General features: G+C 38.2%; 1 protein-coding gene and 1 pseudogene across 1 annotated transcript in view; one reads left to right on the forward strand and one right to left on the reverse strand.

Moving 5' to 3' along the window:
- The window catches only part of LOC112205604 (olfactory receptor 10J1), a 44339-nt gene that overhangs the window by 15424 nt on the left and 5424 nt on the right, over positions 1 to 23491 (reverse strand). The window contains exons 2-3 of the mRNA XM_054687413.1: positions 21001 to 21092; positions 19984 to 20150 (exon numbers count right to left, since the gene is read on the reverse strand). The gene's annotated coding sequence lies outside the window, so the exon portion shown is untranslated. The remainder of the gene's footprint in view (positions 1 to 19983; positions 20151 to 21000; positions 21093 to 23491) is intronic.
- LOC107973749 (olfactory receptor 10J3-like) lies at positions 19874 to 21168 on the forward strand (annotated as a pseudogene).

The raw sequence follows: 23491 nt of genomic DNA on the forward strand, positions 1-23491 counted from the left end.
ATGAGATAATCTCCCCAGGTCATATTTATTTAGTTATTTATTTAGCCTTCTAGTTATTTTGTTTCTTTTTGGCCTAATACCACCATTCTGAAGTTCTTTACTCTCCTGAAATCTGAATTTGATTGTTCTTTAGGACTGCTGCATGATTATAGTGCTGGAGCTTTTCCTCACCAAAATGCTGGGATTTTCTTGTCTCTCACCTGTGTTAGTTTCCCTGCTTGCTAGATCCCTCATTTTGATGGAGAACCTCTTCAATAGCTATCTGAGAACAAGAACATGGGATGTAAATTTTTTGAAACGTCCACTTCTCTAAAAATATGTTTATTGTATCCACATATGTTGTATTTTGTTGGATGTATTAATCTATTTTAGAAATAATTTTATATCACAATTTTGAAGGCATTGTTTCATTGTTTACCAAATTCTAGTGTAATTGTTGAAAAGTCTAATTTCATTTAAAGTCTCAGTCTTTTAACACGATGTGTTTTTCTCCCTTTCTTTGTCTGGAAACTCTTAGCATTTTTCTTTATCCCTAGAATTTTGATGTGACATGATGGCACTCTTCAATGTGTGTTCCTTTCTTATTTTCTTTCTTGCTATGTTAGTTACTCAATCTGGCAATTTATATTTTTCAAGTATTTTGAAATACTGTTTTCCTTGATGCTGTTCTTCCTCTATTTTTTTGTTTGGAACTCATATTTGTTGGACATTCTACCTCTTCTATCAATCTTCACATTGTTTTGTCTCTTATTTCCTAACTTTTGAATCTTTTTATTACATTTTCTGTAAGGCTTCCTCAAAATTATCTTCCAATTTGTTAATGTATCATTGAAAGAAATTGTCTTATTTTCCAAAGTTTTCTTTTTGTAGAAGCCTGTTTTTATTTCACGGACACACTCAGTTCTTTCATCTCATTGAGGATATTAAACATGTGTGCATACACATCCTATGTATATATACACACACATACATGTATTTCAATATGCATATATGTATACTTATATATTTATATTATATATTGACATATTTATATATAATACATACTTAATTTGAATATATGTATATTCATGTACATGTATACACATATATGCACATATACATATATGCATATTTACATGCATTTAAATCATATGTATGTGCATATTAACACATATATAAATATTAAATTATTTCCTCTTTAATGCATTATCTCTATTTTTTTCCAATTTTTAAATTTTTTCTGTTTGCTTGTTCCAGTGTGGCTTTTTTTTTTTTTTGGAGATGGAGTCTTGCTCTGTCACCCATGCTAGAGTGCAGTGGCATGATCTCTGCTCACTACAACCTCCGTCTCCTGGATTCAAGCGATTCTCCTGCCTCAGCCTCCTGAGTAGCTGGGATTACGGGCACCTGCCACCTCACCCGGCTAATTTTTTGTATTTTTATTAGAGATGGGATTTCACCATCTTGGCCAGGCTGGTCTTGAACTCCTGACCTAGTGACCCACTCGCCTCAGCCTCCCAAACTGCTGGGATTACAGAAGTAGTGTGGCTTTTAATGTTAGAAACCACCTTGGCTGTCCATTCATATCTAATAAAAAAGCTCTAATAAGCCAATTGAAAGTTCTGGGTGTGTTTCTTGTATTGACAGCAATACAATGGCAAGTAGTTTTCATTAGGAAGCACCCAGATATCAGTATCTATAAGTTTATTCTCTCAGAATTCTTCATTTCCCTAGGAAGAATTCCTTTAATGTTCTTTCTGGTGGTTGTAAACCTTGTTGCCAGAATTGTGGGAGTCAAAGAAGGAAAAGGAGACTGGAGGAAAGTCTCTCCGCATGGTTTGTAGAATTTTCTTAATCTCCTCATTGTCTACACTGCACTTCTTCTCCAACTTTCAAACCCTTCTGGAAAATGTAAATCTGCAGTATTTTACTTGAATATGGGAAGTACAGTGAGTTATATTAGAAATGTGCAATCCTGGGCTTAGGGAGACTAAATCTGCTATAATATGCAGTATGCCTGCCTGCTCTTTGCTCCAGAGGGAGACACTGTCTCTGTGTTTCAAGGCTGTTCCCTATACAAATATCTTTGAAATCATATGGATCAACGGATCATCAGTGCCTATCCTCACAAGATGTACAGAAATGTAAGAGGCCCACAGAGAATTGTCACAGTCAATTCAAGCATGTAAACCAAAAGCTAAAAGGGAAAGAAGATATATTGTGTGTGGCAGTGGATGGGGTAAATATTGGCCTCTATAATAAAGTGTAGAAGCATTGGCATCACCTGTAGGAGAAAAGCAGCATGGCTTTTATAAGAGAGATACGTTCTTTAAGAGGCTACATGAACCATCTGTTGTATAAAGAAAAAAAATGTATTTTTGGTTTCGAAAAATTGGAAAGGATTGAAATAGAAGAGGGGCTTCAAGATGGCTGACTAGATGCATCTGGTATTCACCTCTTCCACGGAGAGGAACCAAATTAGTGAGTATATAATTACTTTGAATAGCTCATTTGAGAACACTAGAATTCAACAGAACAGTTATGGGAAGCACCAGAAGCAAGGAAAGAGAGGGAAGCAATGTAGCCTGTTCAGCTGGGATCTGCTGGCAGCCTGAAGATGTTCCCTAATGTGGGGAAAGAGTAAGCGAGAAGCCCCCCAGTGGTCCTCATTTTCACCCAAGACTCCTACAACTCTAGCCACAGGAAAGGAACTCAACCCTAGTAAGGTTCGAAACTTACATAGGGAACTGCCTGGGGACTACACAAAGGCACTGCTCTAGAGGGAGCTCATGCTGGGTCCCACAACCCCCAGAGTCTTGTGCAGCTGCAATACAGCATCATTTTGAGAGTCCAGCCTCCACCAGTCTCTGTCCTGCCCTAGGGCTTAACAGCTTCTGCATCTCCACATCCCTGAAGCCCCACTGACATTCTGTACCTACCGCTGCTACTCCTGGGATCAAGGTGGGAACCATGGGCAGAGACCCCTGCATCTCACCTGCGGAGGGATGGTTGCACACTTTTAAGTGCCCCAAGGAAAAATTCCACAGCTCGCAGCTGCCTCCATTGCAGGCTGGTGCAAGGTTGAGGCACAAGCAACATGCACATTTCCCAGCAACATGCCTAAGGTTGCTTCCACTGAAAGCAACTCCACCCTCCTCAGTAGTAGGGCCACAGTGCAGTCACTGCTGCCCCATCTAAGCATTCTTCTGGGGGCCTAGGGATCACCCTGTCTCTCCCTACAAAAGCCAATACCTGAATGCACCACTGGGGAGACTGCCCAGCCCAGATCCACCAACTCCAGTACTCAGCACACCGTTTGAGGCCTGGAAATCACCCAGCCCAGCCTAACAGTGTTTGGCACCTGAGCACACTACTGTTGGGGTCTGAGGTCAAGCCCACTCAACCTGCAGCTACAACAGATAGCATCACATGGATGTGCCACCTGCAGGCCTGTACAGCGCATTGCAGCAACTGCCAACATCACCGTGGACTGCTTGGGTCCCAGAGGGTTGTCCTGCCACTATTACTGTCATTGCCCATGCCACGCCGGACGCCCAGGTGCTTAAGAACCTGCCCACCCTCCCTGCCACTGCTGGTACCCAAGCAAGTCACCTGGAGCCCCAAGAATCAGCCTGCTTGCACAAGTTAAAATCAATGCCAGCATACGTCACCATGGGGCCATGAACAGGCATGATTATCCCACTGCCATCACCACCCAGGCCCAAAGACTAGCTCACCTGGCATTCCAGTTCCTACCCAAACTTCACCACAGCCTCTACTAACTACTACACCATAAGCCACTGAGGAAATCACAGAAACCACTGACATTGTACAGCAAAATAAGTCATAGAGACACTACACCACTGTATGCACCCATGATCCAAGCCACAGTGCCCTAACCAACCAATGCCATAGATATATCTTCAGGAAAAATTCCACACCCATGAGAACAAATTCAAAAAATTGGAAAAAGCAACTATTGCACCAGATGTGCAGATATCAATGGAAGAACACAGGAAACATGAAATTAATACAACACCTTTGAAGGAACATAAAAATTCTCCAGCAAGAGATCCAAATCAAAAAGAAATTTGCCAAATCCCCAAAAAAGAATTTAAAATATTGATACTCAAGAATCTCAGTGAGATAAAAGAGATGACTGAAAACAATATAAAAAATCAGAAAAAAATCAGGATGTGAATTTTAAAATTACTGAAGTCATAGATAACATAAAAAAGAACCTAACAGAAATTCTAAAATTGAAGAATTCATTAAATAAAATACAAAATACATTTGAAATCTTCAGCAATAGACTAGATCAAGCAGACAAAAAAATCTCAAAACTTAAAAATGGGCCTTTTGAAATAACTCAGGCAAAAATTTTTTAAAAGAATAAAAAAGAATTACAAAGCCTATCTGACATATGGGGAACCAGAAAGTGACCAAGTACTCAAATTTGTGGTATCTCAGAAGACAAGAAGAAAACAAAAGGTTTAGAAACCTATTTAATGAAATAATAGATTAAAAACTTCCCAAGTCTAGCAAGATATTTGGGAACATCAAGATACAGGAGTCTCAAAGATTCACAAATAGATACAATTTAAGAAGGTCTCCATGGCACGTTGCACTCAAAATGTCAAAAGTCAAAGAAAAAGACAAAATTCTAAGAACAGCAAGAGAAAAGTATCTAGTCACTTATAAAGGAACTTTGATCAGACTAACAGCATATTTCTCAGCAGAAACCACACAGACCATAATAGTATGATGTATTCAAAGTGCTGAAAAAAAAAACCTACTAACCAAGGATTTTATGCCTAACAAAGTTACCCTTCATATATAAAGGAGAAATAGAGTCCTCTCCAAATAAGCAAATTTATCACCTTTAGACTGATCCCACAAGAAATGCTTAAGGGAGTCCTATGGGAGTCCTATGCCTGGTAGCAAAAGAAAGATTACTGTCACTAAAATACATGAAAATGTAAAAACCACTGATTTAGCAAACAAATAAGGAAGAGAAAATATTCAAATGTTACCACTACAAAATTCCAGCAAACCACAATAATAAACAATAAGAGAGAAAGAAAGAAACAAAGAATATACAAAACAACCAGAAATCAATTAATAAAATTACAGGAATATGCCCTCATCTATCCGTAATAAACTTAAATGTAAATACATTGAACTTCCCACTTAAAAGATATAGACTAGCTGAGTAGAATAAACAATATGACCCAATGATATGCTGCCTATGAAAATTATCTTACCAGGAAAGAAGCGTGTAGACTGAAAGTAAGGGAATAGAAAAATATACTCTATGGCAAATGGAAACCAAAGTGAGCAGGAAAAAACTATACTTATATCAGATAAAACAGACTTTAAGTCAAAAACAGTAAAAAGAGAAAAAGAAGGTCATTATATAATAACAACAGAGAAATTCAGCAATGGGATATAAAAATTATAAACATATATGCACCCAACATCAGAGCATCCATATACAAAAAATATTATTACATCTAAAGAGAGAGAGAGACTCCAATACAATAGTAGTTGGAGACTTCAACATCCTACTTTCATCATTAGATAGATCATCCAGAAGGAAAAGTAAAAATAAAAAATGAATTTAAGTTGCATATTTAACCAAATGAACCTAAAAGGCATTTACAAAGCATTTCATCCAACAACTACAAAATACACATTCCATTCATCAGCACAAGAAACATTCTCCAAAATAGATCATATGTTAGGACACAAAACAAGTCTCAACAAATTGAATAATACTGAAATCATATCAAATGTCTTCTGAGACTACAGTGGAATAAAACTAGAAATCAAGAGGAACTTTGTAAACTGTACAAATACATGTAATTTAAGCAACATGCTCCTTGTGTTAGTATGTTCTCACACTGCTAATAAAGGCATACCTGAGACTGGGTAATTTATAAAGAAAAAGAGGTTTAATAGACTCACAGTTCCATGTGGCTGGGGAGGCCTCACAATCATGGCAGAAAATGAAAGGCATGTCTTACATGGCAGCAAGCAAGACAGAAAACTTGTGCAGGCAAACTCCCATTTATAAAACCATCAGATCTCATGAGACTTATTCACTATCACAAGAACAGCATGGGAAAGACCCACCCCCATGATTCAATTACCTCCCACTGGGTTTCTCCCATGACACATGGGAATTATGGGAGCTATAATTTAAGCTAAGATTTGGGTAGGGTCAGAGTCAAACCATATCATTCTGCCCCTGGACCCTCCCAAATCTCATGTTCTCACATTTCAAAACCAATCATGCCTTCCCAACAGTTCCACAAAGTCTTAACTCATTTCAGCATTAACTCAAAAGTCCACAGCTTAAAATCTCATCTGAGACAAGCCAAGTCCCTTTTGCCTGTGAGCCTGTATAATCAAAAGCAAGTTAGTTACTTCCTAGGTACAATGGGGTTGCAAGCATTGGGTAAATACACTCATTCTAAATAGGATAAATTGGCCAAAATGAAGGGGCTACAGGCCCCATGCAAGTCTGAAATCCCATGGGGCAGTCAAATCTTAAAGCTCCAAAATGATCTCCTTTGACTCAATGTCTCACATCCAGGTCACACTGATGCAAGAGGTGGGTTCCCATGATCTTGGGCAGCTCCACCCCTGTGTCTTTGCAAGGTACAACCTCCCTTCTAGCTGTTTTCACGTGCTGGTGTTGAAGGTCTGTGGCTTTTCCAGGTGCTCAGTGCAAGCTGTTGGTAGATCTACCATTCTGAGGTCTGGAGGACAGTGTCCCTCTTCTCATAGCTCCACTAGCCAGTGTCACAGTAAGGACTTTGTGTGGGGGCTTCAACCACACATTTTCCTTCCACACTGCCCAAGCAGAGGTTCTCTGTGAAGGCCCCACCCCTGCAGCAAACTTTTGCCTGGATATCCAGGTGTTTCTGTACATCCTGTGAAATCTAGGCAGAGGTTCCCAAGCCTCGATTCTTGACTTCTGTTCACCTGCAGACTCGACACCACATGGCAGCTGCCAAGGTATGGGGATTGCACCATCTGAAGCTATGACCTGAGCTGTACCTTGGGCCCTTTTAACCATGGCTAGGGTGGCTGGGACTCAGGGCACCAATAGACTGTGCTTAACAGGGGTCCCTGGAGCTGGCCCAGGAAACCCCTTTTTCCTCCTAAGCCTCCTGGCCTGTGGTGGGAGGGGCTGCTGCAAAGGTCTCTAACATGTCCTGGAGACATCTTCCCCACTGTCTTGGCAATTAACATTTGGCTCCTTGTTACTTAAGAAAACTTCTCCAGCTGGCTTGAATTTCTCCTCAGAAAATGGAAGTTTCTTTTCTATTGCATTGTCAGGCTGCAAATTTTCTGAACTTTTATGTTGCTTCCCTTTTAAAACTAAATGCTTTTAACAGCACCAAAGTCACCTCTTGAATGCTTTGCTGCTTAGAAATTTCTTCCACGAGATACCCTAAATCATCTCCCTCAAGTTCAAAGTTCCACAAATCTCTGGGGCAGGGGCATAATGATGCAAGTCTCTTTGCTAAAATATAACAAGAATCACCTTTACTCCAGTTCCCAACAGGTTTCTCATCTCCATCTGAGACCACCACAGCCTGGATTTCATTGTCCATATCATTATAAGAATTTTGGTAAACCAGTCAATACGTTTCTAGGTAGTTCCAAACTTTCCCACATTTTCCTGTCTTCTTCTAAGCCCTCCAAACTGTTCCAACCTCTGCCTGTTACCCAGTTCCAAAGTTGCTTTTACATTTTTAGGTATCTATACAGCAGCACCCTACTCCTGGTACCAATTTACTGTTAGTCTTTTCTCGCACTGCTAGTAAAGACTGCCTGAGACTGGTTAATTATAAAGAAAAAGAAGTTTAGTGGACTCATAGTTCCACGTGGCTGAGGAGGCAGAAAGTGAAAGGCATGTCTTACATGACGGCAGACAAGAGAGAAAACTTGTGCAGGACAACTTCCACTTTTAAAAACATCAGATCTCGTAAGACTTACTCACTATTATGAGAAGAGTATGAGAAAGACCTGCTCCCATGATTCAATTACCTCTCACCATGTTTCTCCCATGACGTGTGGGAATTATGGGAACTACAATTTAAGATGAGATTTGGGTGTGGTCAGAGTCAAACCATATCACTCCTCAAAGGCCATTTGATCAAGAAATGAATTATGGAGGAAATAACATTTACTGAAACAAATAAAATGGAAACACAACATACCAAGACTTGTGGGAGACAGCAAAAGCAGTGCTAAGAGGGAATTTTATAGAAATAAACACATATAGAAAAAAGTAGATTTTAAATAAACAATCTAATGATTTACTTCAATGAACTAGAAAAACAAGAACAAAACAAATTCAAAATTAGTAGAAGAAATAATAAAGATCAAAGCAGAACTAAATGAAATAGAGACTTAAAAAACAAAAAATCAATTAAATGAAATGTTTTTAATAGGTAAACAAAATCAATAAACTGCTAGATGGAATAACCAAGAGAAAAAGAGAGAAGACCCAAATAAATAAAATCAGAAATGAAAAAAGAGACATTACAACTGATACCACAGAATTAGAAAAGATTATTGGAGACTATTATGAGCAATACACACTAACAAATAGGAAACCTAGAGGAAATGAATAAATTTCTAGACTCGTATCACCTACCAAGACTTGAATCAGGAAGAAATAAAAAACTTGAACACACTTATAATGAGTAATGAGATTGGATCAATAATAACAGGCCTCCTAACAAAGAAAATCCCAGAATTGGATGGCTTCACTGAAAAATACCACCAAACTTTCAAAAAAGAACTAACATCAATTTCCTCAAATTATTTCAAAAAAATTAAAGGAGAAAATTTTCTCTAACTCATTGTATGAGGCAGCATTACCCTAATACTAAAACCAGACAAGGATGCAACAAAAAAGAAAACTACAGTAAAATGCTCCTGATGAACACAGATACAAAAATTCTAAACAAAATACTAGCAAACCAAAACCAACAGCACATCAAAAAAAAATAATAGGACAAAAACAATATGATCATCTCAATAGATGAAGAAAAATTATTTTGCAATATTCCCCCATGATAAAAAAGTCTCAAGAAACTAGGCAAAGAAAGATCATACCTGAGCATAATATAGGCCACTTATGACAAACCCACAGCTAACATTGTACTGAATGGGGAAAACCTGAAAGCCTTTTATCTAAGAACTGGAACAAGACAAGGATTCTCCCTTTCACCGTTCTTATTTGATGTAGTAATAGAAGTCGCAGCCAGAGCAATCAAACAAGAGAAAACTAAGATACTCAAATTGGATAAGAATAAGTCAAATTGTCCCTCTTTGCTGATGATATAATCTTACATCTAGAAAAACCTAAAGACTCCACCAAAAAAAACCTCTTAAATCTACAAATAAATTTAGTAAAGTTGTAAGATACAAAATCAACACACAAAAATCAATGGCATTTTTATACATGAATAGTGACCTAGTGAATTCTTTATTTCTTTAATAAAGAAGGCAATCCCATTTACAATAACTGAAAAAAAACTAGGAATAAATTTAACAAAGGAGGTGAAAGAGCTTTGCAAGAAAAACTATAAAACATTGATGAAAGAAATTTAAGAGGACACAACAAATGAAAAGATGTCTCGCTCATAAATTAAACAATTATCATTAAATAATTAATCACATTAATATTTTCATGTTCTTAAAATAATTAATATCATTAACATATTACTAAAAGTGAATATTAGTCATATCATTTAAAATTAATGACCATATTCATATCATTAAAATTACCATATTGCCCAAAGTGATCTATAGATCCAATGCAATCTCCATTCAAATATCAATGTCATATTTCACAGAATTAGAAAAAGCAATCCAAAAATTTGTATGGAACCAAAAAAGAGCTTGAATAGCCAAAGCAATCTTGAGCACAAACAACAAAGCTCGAGGCATCACCTGACCTGACTTCAAAATGTGTTACAGGGCTATCATAACCAAAATAGCATGGTATTAGTATAAAAACAGACACACAGGCCAGTGAAACAGAATAGAGAATTCAGAAATGCATTCATTTATTCACAGTCAACTGATTTTAGACAAAGGCACTAAGAACATGCATTGGGAAAAGGATACCTTCTTCAATAAGTGGTACTGGGAAAATTGGATGTCCAGATGTAGAAGAATAAAAGTGGGCTTCTATCTCTCACCATATAAAAAAATCAACTCAAGATGGATGAAAGACTTGAATGTAAGACCCAAAACTATGAAATAACTAGAAGAAAACGTAGGGAAAACACTTCAGAATACTGATGCAGGCAAAGATTTATGTATAATGAAGATCGCAAAAGCATAGATAAAAACAAACAGATAAATTGAACTCTATTAAACTAAATAGCTTCTTCACAGCAAAGGAAACAATCAAAAGTTGAGACACAACACATTGAATGGGAGTATATATTTGCAAACTATTCATCCCACAAGGGACTAATATCCAGAATATACAAGGAACTCACCTCAACAGTAAAAATAAAAATCCAATTAAAAAGTGGGCAAAGGACAAGAATAGACATTTTTCAAAAGAAGATATACAAATGACCAACCATACATGAAAAAATGCTTAATATCACTAATCATCAGGGAAATTCAAATCAAAACCACAATGAGATATATCATCTTACCCTAGTTAGAATGGCTATTACTAAAATTAATAAATAACAGAAGATGCCAAGAAAAGGGAACTCTTATACAATATTGGTGGGAATGTAAATTAGTACAGTTGCTATAGAAAACAGTATGACATTTCTCAAAAGCTAAAAATAGAACTACCATATGATCCAGCAATTCTGCTGTTGGGTATATATTCAAAAGAAAGGAAATCAATATATTGAAGAGATATCTACACTTTCATGTTTATTGCAACACTCTTCAAAATAGCTAAGATATGGAATTCACCTAAGTGGCCATCAACTGACAAATGTACAAAGTAAATGTGGTATATAAACACAATGGAATACTGTTTGACCATAAAAAGAATGAAATCCCATCATTTGAAGCAACATGGATGGAACTGGAGGTCATTAAGTGAAATAAGCCAGACACAAAAAGAAAAATTTTACATGTCCTCTCTCATATGTGGGAGCTACAAAAGTTGATTTCATCGAGGTAGAGAACAGAACGGTAGACACGAAAGCCTAGGAATGGTGTGTGGGTAGGAGGGTGGTGATGAAGAGAGGTTGGTCAATGGGTACAAACATACAGTTAGAAGTTGTAAATTCTCATGGTCCACAGCAGGTTAGGGTGACTGCAGCTAGTAACAACGTATTGTAAATTTCAAAGTAGCTAGAAGAGAGGACTTGAAATGTTTCCAACACATAGAAATGATAAATACTGAAGGTGATAGATACCCTAAAAACGCTGATTTGATCATTATAAATTCACTGCATGTAACAAATACTCACATGTACCCCATAAATATGTAAAATATTATGTGCCAATTTAAAACCTAAAAAACCCATTGAAATAAGTGTGAACTATACATACATTTAAGAAAGATTAATAAAAACAAGCAATATATTTTTTTATTTTTATTTATTTACTTTTTTATTTTATTTTATTATTATACTTTAAGTTTTAGGGTACATGTGCACAATGTGCAGGTTAGTTACATATGTGTACATGTGCCATGCTGGTGTGCTGCACCCATTAACTCGTCTTTTAGCATTAGGTATATCTCCTAATGCTATCCCTCCCCCATCCCCCTACCCCACAACAGTCCTTAGAGTGTGATGTTCCCCTTCCTGTGTCCATGTGTTCTCATTGTTCAATTCCGACCTATGAGTGAGAACATTTGGTGTTTGTTTTTTTGTTCTTGTGATAGCTTACTGAGAATGATGATTTCCCATTTCATCCATGTCCCTACAAAGGACATGAACTCATCATTTTTTATGGTTGCATAGTATTCCATGGTGTATATGTGCCACATTTTCTTAATCCAGTCTATCATTGTTGGACATTTCCGTTGGTTCCAAGTCTTTGCTATTGTGAATAGTGCCACAATAAACATACGTGTGCATGTGTCTTTATAGCAGCATGATTTATAGTCCTTTGGGTATATACCCAGTAATGGGATGGCTGGGTCAAATGGTATTTCTAGTTCTAGATCCCTGAGGAATCGCCACACTGACTACCACAATGGTTGAACTAGTTTACAGTCCCACCAACAGTGTAAAAGTGTTCCTATTTCTCCACATCCTCTCCAGCACCTGTTGTTTCCTGACTTTTTATTGATTGCCATTCTAACAAGTGTGAGGTGGTATCTCATTGTGGTTTTGATTTGCATTTCTCAGATGGCCAGTGATGGTGAGCATTTTTTCAAGTGTTTTTCTGGCTGCATAAATGTCTTCCTTTGAGAAGTGTCTGTTCATGCCCTTTGCCCACTTTTTGATGGTGTTGTTTGTTTTTTTCTTGTAAATTTGTTTGAGTTCATTGTCGATTCTGGATATTAGCCCTTTGTCAGATGAGTAGGTTGTGAAAATTTTCTCCCATTCTGTAGGTTGCCTGTTCACTCTGATGGTAGTTTCTTTTGCTGTGCAGAAGCTCTTTAGTTTAATTAGATCCCATTTGTCAATTTTGTCTTTTGTTGCCATTGCTTTTGGTGTTTTAGACATGAAGTCCTTGCCCATGCCTATGTCCTGAATGGTAATGCCTAGGTTTTCTTCTAGGGTTTTTATGGTTTTAGGTCTAACATTTAAGTCTTTAATCCATCTTGAATTAATTTTTGTGTAAGGTGTAAGGAAGGGATCCAGTTTCAGCTTTCTACATATGGCTAGCCAGTTTTCCCAGCACCATTTATTAAATAGGGAATCCTTTCCCCATTGCTTGTTTTTGTCAAGTTTGTCAAAGATCAGATAGTTGTAGATGTGCAGCATTATTTCTGAGGGCTCTGTTCTGTTCCATTGATGTATATCTCTGTTTTGGTACCAGTACCATGCTGTTTTGGTTACTGTAGCCTTGTAGTATAGTTTGAAGTCAGGTAGCATGATGCCTCCAGCTTTGTTCTTTTGGCTTAGGATTGACTTGGCGATGCGGGCTCTTTTTGGTTGCATATGAACTTTAAAGTAGTTTTTTCCAATTCTGTGAAGAAAGTCATTGGTAGCTTGATGGGGATGGCATTGAATCTGTAAATTACCTTGGGCAGTATGGCCATTTTGACGATATTGATTCTTCCTACCCATGAGCATGGAATGTTCTTCCATTTCTTTGTATCCTCTTTTATTTCACTGAGCAGTGGTTTGTAGTTCTCCTTGAAGAGGTCCTTCACGTCCCTTGTAAGATGGATTCCTAAGTATTTTATTCTCTTTGAAGCAATTGTGAATGGGAGTTCACTCATGATTTAGCTCTCTGTTTGTCTGTTATTGGTGTATAAGAATGCTTGTGATTTTTGTACATTGATTTTCTATCCTGAGACTTTGCTGAAGTTGCTTATCAGCTTAAGGAGATTTTGGGCTGAGAGAATGGGGTTTTCTAGATATACAATCATGTCGTCTGCAAACAGGGACAGTTTGGCTTCCTCTTTTCCTAATTGAATACCCTTTATTTCCTTCTCCTGCCTAACTGCCCTGGCCAGAACTTCCAACACTATGTTGAATGTAAAGACCATCGAGGCTAGGAAGAAACTGCATCAACTAATGAGCAAAATAACCAGCTAACATCACAATGACAGGATCAGATTCACACATAACAATATTAACTTTAAATGTAAATGGACTAAATGCTCCAATTAAAAGACACAGACTGGCAAATTGGATAAAGAGTCAAGACCCATCAGTGTGCTGTATTCAGGAAGCCCATCTCATGTGCAGAGACACATATAGGCTCAAAATAAAAGGATGGAGGAAGATCTACCAAGCAAATGGAAAACAAAAAAAGGCACGGGTTGCAATCCTAGTCTCTGATAAAACAGACTTTAAACCAACAAAGATCAAAAGAGACAGAGAAGGCCACTGCATAATAGTAAAGGGATCAATTCAACAAGAAGAGCTAACTATCCTAAATATATATGCACCCAATACAGGAGCACCCAGATTCATAAAGCAAGTCCTTAGAGACCTACAAAGAGACTTAGACTCCCACACAATAAAAATGGGAGACTTTAACACCCCACTGTCAACAGATCAATGAGACAGAAAGTTAACAAGGATACCCAGGAATTGAGCTCAGCTCTGCACCAAGTGAACCTAATAGACATCTACAGAACTCTCCACCCCAAATCAACAGAATATACATTTTTTCAGCACCACACCACACCTATTCCAAAACTGACCACATAGTTGGAAGTAAAGCTCTCCTCAGCAAATGTAAAAGAACAGAAATTATAACAAACTGTCTCTCAGACCACAGTGCAATCAAACTAGAACTCAGGATTAAGAAACTCACTCAAAACTGCTCAACTACATGGGAACTGAAGAACCTGCTCCTGAATGACTACTGGGTACATTACGAAATGAAGGCAGAAATAAAGATGTTCTTTGAAACCAATGAGAACAAAGACACAACATACCAGAATCTCTGGGACACATTCAAAGCAGTGTGTAGAGGGAAATTTATAGCACTAAATGCCCACAGGAGAAAGCAAGAAAGATTGACAATTGACACCCTAACATCACAATTAAAAGAACTAGAAAAGCAAGAGCAAACACATTCAAAAGCTAGCAGAAGGCAAGAAATAACTAAAATCAGAGAAGAACTGAAGGAAATAGAGACACAAAAAACCCTTCAAAAAATTAATGAATCCAGGAGCTGGTTTTTTGAAAGGATCAACAAAATTGATAGACTGCTAGCAAGACTAATAAAGAAAAAAAGAGAGGAGAATCAAATAGATGCAATAAAAAAAGATCAAGGGGATATCACCACCAATCCCACAGAAATACAAACTACCATCAGAGAATACTACAAACACCTCTACGAAAATAAACTGGAAAATCTAGAAGAAATGGATAAATTCCTTGACGCATACACCCTCCCAAGACTAAACCAGGAAGAAGTTGAATCTCTGAATAGACCAATAACAGGCTCTGAAATTGTGGCAATAATCAATAGCTTACCAACCAAAAAGAGTCCAGGACCAGATGGATTCACAGCCAAATTCTACCAGAGGTACAAGGAGGAACTGGTACCATTCCTTCTGAAAATATTCCAATCAACAGAAAAAGAGGGAGTCCTCCCTAACTCATTTTATGAGGCCAGCATCATCCTGATACCAAAGCCGGGCAGAGACACAACCAAAAAAGAGAATTTTAGACCAATATCCTTGATGAACATTGATGCAAAAATCCTCAATAAAATACCGGCAAAATGAATCCAGCAACACATCAAAAAGCTTATCCACCATGATCAAGTGGGCTTCATCCCTGGGATGCAAGGCTGGTTCAATATACACAAATCAATAAATGTAATCCAGCATATAAACAGAATCAAAGACAAAAACCACATGATTATCTCAATAGATGCAGAAAAGGCCTTTGACAAAATTCAACAACACTTCATGCTAAAAACTCTCAATAAATTAGGTATTGATGGGACGTATCTCAAAATAATAACAGCTATCTATGACAAACCCACAGCCAATATCATACTGAATGGGCAAAAACTGGAAGCGTTCCCTTTGAAAACTGGCAGAAGACAGGGATGCCCTCTCTAACCACTCCTATTCAATATAATTTTTTAAAAATTGGAAAAGCTGTCTTCAACATTTGAGCCATTAAAATAATGGAGAGACTTTATCGTTATGGATAGATTAGAGATAGATAATACATGTAAAGTTAAGTGGTTAATTATCTTGATGGAAATGTATAGGTAGACTCCTCAAAGTTTGTGAAGATATAAAATCAATGGAAATGAATGACCAAAATCTCTTTGCAGCTGGTTGGAAGAAGCAGGTAAGTCTCAGTGAGAAATTGCAAAATAATGTATTAGAAAAAGAGAGTACGGAGTATGCTTAAAGCACAATGTTCTGACTTACTAATTAAAAAGAAAGTGGAATTTGATGCCACAATAGGCTATTCCTAAGTATACAGGCCTAAAAAGTTTTTTTTTATTATTATTATACTTTAAGTTTTAGGGTACATGTGCACATTGTGCAGGTTAGTTACATATGTATACATGTGCCATGCTGGTGCGCTGCACCCACTAACTCGTCATCTAGCATTAGGTATATCTCCCAATGCTATCCCTCCCCCCTCCCCCCTCCCCACCACAGTCCCCAGAGTGTGATATTCCCCTTCCTGTGTCCATGTGATCTCATTGTTCAATTCCCACCTATGAGTGAGAATATGCGGAGTTTGGTTTTTTGTTCTTGCGATAGTTTACTGAGAATGATGGTTTCCAGTTTCATCCATGTCCCTACAAAGGTGAACAGGCAACCTACAGCATGGGAGAAAATTTTCGCAACCTACTCATCTGACAAAGGGCTAATATCCAGAATCTACAATGAACTCAAACAAATTTACAAGAAAAAAACAAACAACCCCATCAAAAAGTGGGCGAGGGACATGAACAGACACTTCTCAAAAGAAGACATTTATGCAGCCAAAAAACACATGAAAAAATGCTCATCATCACTGGCCATCAGAGAAATGCAAATCAAAACCACTATGAGATATCATCTCACACCAGTTAGAATGGCAATCATTCAAAAGTCAGGAAACAACAGGTGCTGGAGAGGATGTGGAGAAATAGGAACACTTTTACACTGTTGGTGGGACTGTAAACTAGTTCAACCATTGTGGAAGTCAGTGTGGCGATTCCTCAGGGATCTAGAACTAGAAATACCATTTGACCCAGCCATCCCATTACTGGGTATATACCCAAATGACTCTAAATCATGCTGCTATAAAGACACATGCACACGTATGTTTATTGCGGCATTATTCACAATAGCAAAGACTTGGAACCAACCGAAATGTCCAACAATGATAGACTGGATTAAGAAAATGTGGCACATATACACCACGGAATACTATGCAGCCATAAAAAGTTAAAAACAAAGTGGAAATGGGTTTAATCGGTGAGCAGTCAAAAGAAAAGAATCCTTATGCAAATCCTTGGTCAGCTTCATGCAGCGCAGGTAAATTTCTCATTCACACTACTGCAGAAGATTCAGAGAATAGCTGCGGAAATGCCCTGGTGAGAGTCTCAAGATCTCCAGTGTGCAAGTTATCTGATAAGAAGAGACTCTGGAGTCTACAGTAAAAGAAGCAGAGAAGGGATGTGATTCATTTAAATACAGTTATGAATGGAGTGCACAGAGCAATATAGGCTCATTCAGCTCACACAATACTAGGAAGTACACGACGGACGTATCAAATTCATCATTTGTGTTTTGGAAAATCCCACACACCATGGTGCTTTTCAATCCCAGGGTCATAGCTTGGTTTCTCTTTCTTCCTTATAGCAGTTCCCAAGGACTCAGCCTCTTTAATGTTGCTATGAAGCACAAAGTCCTAGATCCATTCAGAACCACTCTTTTATTCCCTAAACATGACATAATAATCTTCTCTAATCATGATAATAATAATTATGGCCAAAATTTTTTGGGATGTTACTATTTGTCAGTCACCTTGCTCAATGATTTATGTATTGACTCATTTGAGCCTCACAATATTCTTATGAGTTAAGTACTAACATTACCCATTTTATAGATGAGGAACTTGTGTTACAGACAGGTTCAGACTTTGCCCAGGTGGAATGAGAATTTATCGCCAGGCCTTCTTTTTTTTTATTATTATACTTTAAGTTTTAGGGTACATGTGCACAATGTGCAGGTTAGTTACATATGTGTACATGTGCCATGCTGGTGCGCTGCACCCACCAACTCGTCATCTAGCATTAGGTATATCTCCCAATGCTATCCCTCCCCCCTCACCCCACCCCACAACAGTCCCCAGAGTGGGATGTTCCCCTTCCTGTGTCCATGTGTTCTCATTGTTCAATTCCCACCTATGAGTGAGAATATGCGGTGTTTGGTTTTTTGTTCTTGCAATAGTTTACTGAGAATGATGATTTCCCATTTCATCCATGTCCCTACAAAGGACATGAACTCATCATTTTTTATGGTTGCATAGTATTCCATGGTGTATATGTGCCACATTTTCTTAATCCAGTCTATCATTGTTGGACATTTGGGTTGGTTCCAAGTCTTTGCTATTCTGTTTCTGGGTCCTCCATATGTAACCACTGAGCTACAGAGATTCTCATGCTGCTTCATCTGGATCTTAGAAATGCTGGGCCCTCATACTTGATGCTGCCTGCAACATAAGCCTTATTCAGTTTTCCTTTACTATCATGGACAATACCTCCTTTATAGTATTCTTTGACCCTAAGACTGAGTTAGGGACCCTTCTTCATGTTTCCATATCATCCTACACTAAGCTCTATCATAGCACCCCTTACTCTCTACATTGTTACTCCCATTTACCTTTCTTTTCTGTTGATGTTGTGAGTTATTTAACATCAGGGACTCTTTCCCATGCTTTATTCTCTCAGTAAATAATTAACAAGAAACTAAAATGTACTAGCTATTGAATTCATAGACCTTGACACATAGTTTGGGAATAAGAAATATTTGATGAATAAATAAATTAAGTAATGCTCTTCTTTGGGATTCTTCTCCCTTTAAGATCAGTTGTGAATTTTATCACTGATTTCATAGAGAAATATAAGAATTAACTGCATAACCACATTGAATAAGTTATAAAATTGATTGTATTCATGCACAGTTTCTGTAATTACTGTCCTTTGTCTTTAGCTTCCAATTCTTTCTAAAATCATCATTGGAATTCTACCTGGTTAAACACACCTCCTTTAATATCTCTGCTGATGGAATGTTTCAGATTTTATGTACACTTAGAGTACCGTATAGCATTCACTAGGTGCCAGACACTTTTCTAAGCACTTTGAGATATTAATGGATTTAATCCTCACAATGACTCTGTAAAGAAGTTGCTATCATTAAGCTCATTTTAGAGATAAAGCAATTGAGACACAGACAAGTTAAATAACTTGCCCACAGTTACATAGTTACGACCTGGTGGAACCAAAATTAAATTCTGGGCAGTGTGGCTTCAGAGTACATACTGCTTCCCATTACATTCTATTTCTTCTTTGAGCCATAACAATGGAAAATTGCATTTTGATACATTCTTTGTGAGAGATCACTTGGTAAAAATTTTATAGAGAAAAACATGGCACTCTATCAAAGTTGAAGATGCTCATAACTTTTGACTCTGCATTTTTTCACTACCTGTTATTCACTTATGTGTGAAATGACATCCTGACAAAGTTTTCTATTGCAGAAATGTTTGTTATGGTAACAACTGGAAAAAAAGACCAAAACATTGACCTCTATTTCCGAAAACATGGCCACTATTGTAGTTTGGGTGGCTCGCCCACAGCCTGGCCTTGCACTAGTCATCTAAAGGAGCAGAGCTAAGGAAAGTAATGCCCAGGACTCCAGATATTTGGGAAGAATGCTTGATCTGGGATCCTCCCAGGGCAGTCTTTGCTGGCAATTCATACTGATGGAAATGAATGGATTAACCCCAGATATTTATCAACCTTCACTATCTCTGCCTCCTCATTGTGTCATCAAAGGCTCAGATTAAGGGTAAGTATAGAGGAAGCTGAAGTGCCTGGCCCATTCAACATTTTCTTCCTCTCTGACCTGGACGCACCTCTTTAATGGTCAAGTAGGGTAGCTGTTTTCGTAATTTTGTTGTTCACATTATGTTGAAATTTCCTTCCCTTTGATCTCTGCCCTTAATCCAGTAGGTCATTAGACATCTCTTAGTTTATTCCCAAGAGTGCTGAGCTCTTGATCAGTAGAGGAACAAAGATAACCCCTGTGCCTGGAACATTATCTAAGGAATCCAAAAAACTGATGCTGCTCAGACAACTGTGTAATCCGTTACATAGTTGGAGCCTCACCTCTGTCTTTCCTTTGTCCATTTCCTTCAGATTTAGACATTCTTCAGTGCCAAGGTCAAAGTCCACTGCTGTGACTGAGCTCTTCTTTGAAGATTTCTCCAGCTTCAGGTGACAGCACAGACTTGTCTTCTTTGTTGTCTTTCTAACTTTGTACCTGCTGACTGTCTCTGGCAATGTGATTATTGTGACCATTATTTGCCTGGACATTCACCTCCACACCCCCATGTACTTCTTCCTGAGCATTGCTGTCTATCTCTGAGACCTGCTACATGGTGGCCATTACTCCCCATATGCTTTCTCGCCTCTTGAATCCTCACTAGCTTATTGTCATGCAAGGCTGTGTCACTCAGCTCTTCTATGTGACTTTTGGCATCAACAACTGCTTTCTTCTCATAGCCATGGGATATGATTGCTATGTGGCCTTCTGCAACCCCTTACGGTATTCATAGGTAAGAGGGCTTGTGTCTGGCTGGGATCTGGGTCACTGAGGATTGGCCTGGGCATGGCTATTGTCCAAGTAACATCTATGTTTGGCCTGCCCTTTTGTGATGACTTTGTCATCTCCCATTTCTTCTGTGATGTGAGACCCCTGCTGAAGCTGGCCTGCACAGACACCACTGTCAATGAGATAATCAACTTTGTTGTCAGTGTCTGTGTCCTTGTCCTACATATGGCCCTGATCTTTATCTCCTATGACCTCATCATCTGCACCATCCTTAAGATTGCTTCAACCGAGGGTAGGAAGAAGGCCTGTGCCACCTGCACCTCCCATCTCATAGTGGTCATCAGCCACTATGGCTATATTTCCATTGTCTACCTGAAGCTTAAGTCCCAGAGTTTCCTGGGGCAGAACAGACTCATCTCAGTGACCTACACCATTATCACTCCCCTGCTGAACTCTGTCATGTAGATCTTGAGGAACAAGGAGCTCAAAGATGCTCTGTGCAGAGCCATGAAGAGGAAACTCTTCAACCCCCAGTGTATCAAGATTGTGATGGCCTCCCTTCATGTGCTTACTTCTCCAAAGTTTTGGCAGTCAGGAATATTGTGATTCTCCACAGTCCAGGGAGCCTCCTATGGGGCCTGCTCCTGGAATGTCATCACAGGTCCTGCCAAATAACACAAAAATGGAAGATTCATGTTGGATGCCTTGTAAAAAGCTTCAGATGTGTTATTCTATTTTGAGGCTAGGGAAACTTCAGAGGTGAAAATGGAAAGTGTTAATTTAGTTGTTCCTTGTACAATTTCCCCCTTAGATCCATCTTTTTTCCTCATGTCTTTATTTGTTCACAAACTTTGGTATAAGTTTACTGGTTCCTCTTTCACTGGTGTAGGCATCACCCTCACCCTATGGAGCCCATGGTGAGCCATGAGTATATGCAGTTTCTCCTCGATAGCGCTACCTCATGTCTTGCACCACCATTATCATGGGGTATAAAAACGGGGAATTACCGTTTATCACACTGAAAACAAAGTTCTATATGTTTGTACATCGCTTTATAGTTTATAAGGAAGTTTCACATATAGGATTTCACCTGAGCCTTAATGAACCCTATAGAGTAGGCTGGGAAACAATTATGTTATCATCCCTATCTTAGACCTGAAAGTACTAAAGCACATATAGATAGAATTTATCTGCCCAGGCACACGAAACTAGACAGTTGTAGTGATAGGATTTGGATCTAGTTCTCTTATCATTGTCACTTGCTCTTTGTAATGAATGGAGTAACATGAAGCCGACACTTCTTGAGAAAAATCATGGTCTTCATCGGATAGTACAGGCAAGGCTGTCACTGTTCTATGAAGCGTGTCTACCCATTTTAGGGGAAAAAAGCATCTTCTCTAGACATTTCTGTTGAAAACTGCCATAATAATTTTACTGCCCTCTCCTAATAAATTATCACAAATCTATGATGTTTGAGCTGTAAATGATACTCCTGTATCATTTACAAATGTGGCACTGTCGCGCACTGCACAACCTGCAGAATCCTATGCTGCAATTCTGATGATGGGTGTGAAAAAGGATGCTGGAAACAATAGGTGCCTAGTTCCTTTCCCGGAGTCTGTATTCATTCCTGGATTGTCTAAAAGGTGGAAGACATTAAATTCTATTACTGGCTGAAACACCTCCAGTTTCTCCAACTCAGGCCTTTTCAAGAGAATGTTCAAGTTATTTCAAAAGGTACAGTTATTTTTGACTATAGTCATCCTGTTGTGCTATCAAATAGTAGGCCTTATTTATTTTTTCTATATTTTTTGATACCCATTTACAATCCCCACCTCCCCCTCAAGCCCCCAGCTATACTTTTCAGCCTCTGGTTGCTCTCTATGCCCATGAGTTCAATTGTTTTGATTTTTAGATCCCACAAGTAAGTGAGAACATGCAGTGTTTGTCTTCCTGTGCCTGGCTTATTTCATTTAACGTAATGATCTCCAGTTCCATTTATGTTGTTGCAAACGACTGGATTGCATTCTTTTTTTATGGCTGAACATTACTACATTGTGTATATGTACCACATTTTCTTTATCCATTCATCTATCGATGGACACTTAGGTTGCTTCCAAATCTTAGCTATTGCAAACAGTGCTGCCACAAACATAGGAGTACAATCTCTTTGGTATACTGATTTCCTTTCTTTTGTGTATATATCCAGCAGTTGGATTGCTGGATCATATGGTAGCTCAATTATTAGTTTTTTGAGGAACCTCCAAAAAGTTCTCCATAATGGTTGTGCTAATTTACATTCACACCAGCTGTGTGCAAGTGTTCCCTTTTCTCCACATCCATGCCAGCATTTGCCATTGTCTTGTCTTTTGGATATAAACCATTTAACTGGGGTGAGATGATATCTCACTGCAGTTTTGATTTGCATTTCTCTGATGATCAATGACGTTGAGCACATTTTCGTATGCCTGCATGCTATTTGTATGTCTTCTTTTGAGAAATGTCTATTCAAATCTTTTGCCTATTTTTGATCAGATTATTAGATTGTTTTCATATAGAGTTGTTTGTGCTCCTTATACATTTTGTTTATTAATCCCTTGTCACGTGGATCATTTGAGAATATTGTCTTCCATTCTGTGGGTTGTCTCTTCACTTTGTCGAATGTATACTTTACTATGAAGAAGCTTTTTAACTTGATGTGATCCCATTTGTCCACTTTTGATTTGGTTGCCTGTGCTTGTGGGTTATTGCTCAAGAAATTTTTGCCCAGGTTAATAATGTCCTAGAGATTTTCCCCAGTGTTTTCTTGTAGCAGTTTCATGGTTTGAGGTTCTAGATTTAAGTCTTTAATCCATTTTCATTTGATTTTTGTGCATGGTGAGAGATAGGGGTCTAGTTTAATCCTTGTGCATATGTATACCCAGTTTTCCCAGCACCATTTATTGAAGAGACAGTCTTTTCCCCTAGTTTGTGTTCTTGGTACCTTTGTTTAAAATGAGTTCATTGTAGGTGTGTGGATTTGTTTGTGGGTTCTCTATTCTGTTCAATTCATCTATGTGTTTG

The sequence above is a fragment of the Pan troglodytes genome, chromosome 1 (genome assembly GCF_028858775.2).
Source record: "Pan troglodytes isolate AG18354 chromosome 1, NHGRI_mPanTro3-v2.0_pri, whole genome shotgun sequence".
Taxonomy (NCBI): Eukaryota; Metazoa; Chordata; class Mammalia; order Primates; family Hominidae; genus Pan; species Pan troglodytes.